Source organism: Curcuma longa, chromosome 15 (assembly GCF_044706935.1).
Source record: "Curcuma longa cultivar G26 ecotype Majalengka, Jawa Barat chromosome 15, ITB_CL_G26_1.1, whole genome shotgun sequence".
NCBI lineage: Eukaryota > Viridiplantae > Streptophyta > Magnoliopsida > Zingiberales > Zingiberaceae > Curcuma > Curcuma longa.
The window spans coordinates 830,715-833,054 of record NC_133875.1 but is presented as its reverse complement, the minus strand read 5'-3'; positions in this window follow the sequence as shown (position 1 = coordinate 833,054).

Here is a 2,340-nt window from a genome sequence, read left to right as displayed (position 1 = left end):
ATTTAATAATGTCAATATAGCATATTTGGCTACAATTATTATTGAGACGGTTGATGCTGCTAGAGGAGGGATGAATAACGATTTGTGATTCGATCGTGTTTGTTCGTGTGCTTGTCTACAATGGATTAATATGTAGAGGAAATAAATACAAGAAATAAAACACAAGCACAAAAACATAAAATTTTACATGGTTTGAAACTCTCGATTTTTACTCCATGAACTACTATCCTAGTGATACTCCACTATTTTTTTCATTGTCAGAAATCTTTTGAAGGCGGAGAAATCTCTGGCATACACCTAATACAAAACAAAAATAAATATAATAGTACAAAGAAATTAAAATGAATAACTTATATTAAGAAACTTTGGTTTGATTGTTGTTTGTAGCCCTTGGATTGTTTCATGAGGTTTGAAAATGCTACAATAGTCTCTTCCACACCCCCAAGAATTGGCATCAAAATCCTCCATGAAACCTTTCCTTTGCATCCTTCAAGTGGGGGTTGATTTTTGCCTATCAATCAACTGTATGCACCCATCAGTCGATTGCTCAATTATATTCAATAGTTTCACCTGCAGAACGATTCTTTCCAACTTAATTTTGATCACAACAGTCAACTGTTCATGATCATCATTCGACTGCTACTAAATAATTGAGTTGCATAGTCGAGCTATGAACATTTTATTTGCTACAACAATGACAATAGTTGACTGCTGCATTCTATTAATCGATTGATCGTCATCAGTTGTGTTGATCAACCGAGTTCCAAATAATTTATTCTCTTTAACATCCTCTTCTCATTTTCACTAAGAAATTTCTCTTCAAATACTTATTCAAGCACATTAAAGGGTTAGAGATAGCTAAAATATCTATGAGTGAGTCAAAATTTATCATAATAATCAATTGATATTGGCCAACAATCAATTAATAACAACAATCAATTGCTATTATGAAATAGTCAATTGTTCATATGATATATTTAGATAGATCGAAATTAAAAAATACATAAATAATTTTATAATTTTTAAAAAATAATCAAAATTCATATATATATATTATTTATGCCAAATACTATAATAGAAAAATAGTTTTATAATAAAATACCTTTTATTTTTAAAGAATGATATAAAGTTGGAAACCATTAAAACTTTCAATATTTTACTCTAATTTTGTATAAATATTATTAATGGAGATTTCTATCAATAAATAGAGTTCACCAAGGTTTTCAAAAATAATTTAAAAATATTTTTTAAAATTAATTTTCATCAATGATCTATGAGCTAAATGTACATGACTTATATATTAGATTTCTTCATGATTGATCAATACAAAATCCATGTGATTTGATGAAATTTAGCTCAATTAGATGCACCAAATCATCACCTTAAACTTAACTCATCATCCTAACATTCACTTATATCTCAATACACACAAGTCATCCTATGATTTTTGTGAGATATAAAAAGATTCTTCTTATATTATGGGATCATACATTTCTAAGCATTCTTAGTTTGAGTATTCTATCTAAAATATCAAATAATGCCATTTGTCATTAATTTGTATGGAATTAAATCAATACATGTAAATGAATATGATATATATATCAAATACATAACTTTTAAAAAAATAATCACATTTAAATGATGCATGTATGATATGATATGCCACTATCAAAATCATATATCAATTTTAAAAAATTGTTATCATGAGATGATCTAATAAATATACAATCATGTATGACATTATGTCATGACATATATTAACTCACAAAAATCTTAAACATAGTTAGCATGATTATAAAAATACCTAAATCTCTAATTTAAGCGTCATCATCTAATATTGTGCTAAATATAAAATTTGACACAATCGGAAAAAACTCCCTTGAATTTGTCAAAAACTTCAAACTTGGCACACTTTAAATTCTATCCTACCATACCAATTTTTATCAAATCAAGAATTCAAAGTTTTATTGACACACTATAAAAATCTTCTAAGATAAAATTTGAAGTTTCACTCTCAAGATATTAGTATACCTTGAAAATGTTGGGTTTCTTTATGCACATTTCAAAAATCTATTTCACTAAACAAGTAGCAGAAGTATAATAATCTATATTATTATAATTTACACATCAAAAATCATATGAGGATACACACATACAAACATAATCATAGAAAAGCGACATAAATAAATTATACCTGTTGGATGACACAAAGCAGAAACGACATCAACTAGTAAGCTTGAGAAAGATTGCTCTACTCGTATCCACGTCGAGATCTTCTCGAGACGACTTCACTAAGTCATGTGTCATGTATGTTGGGACCGATGCATTCGCTAGGGGGTG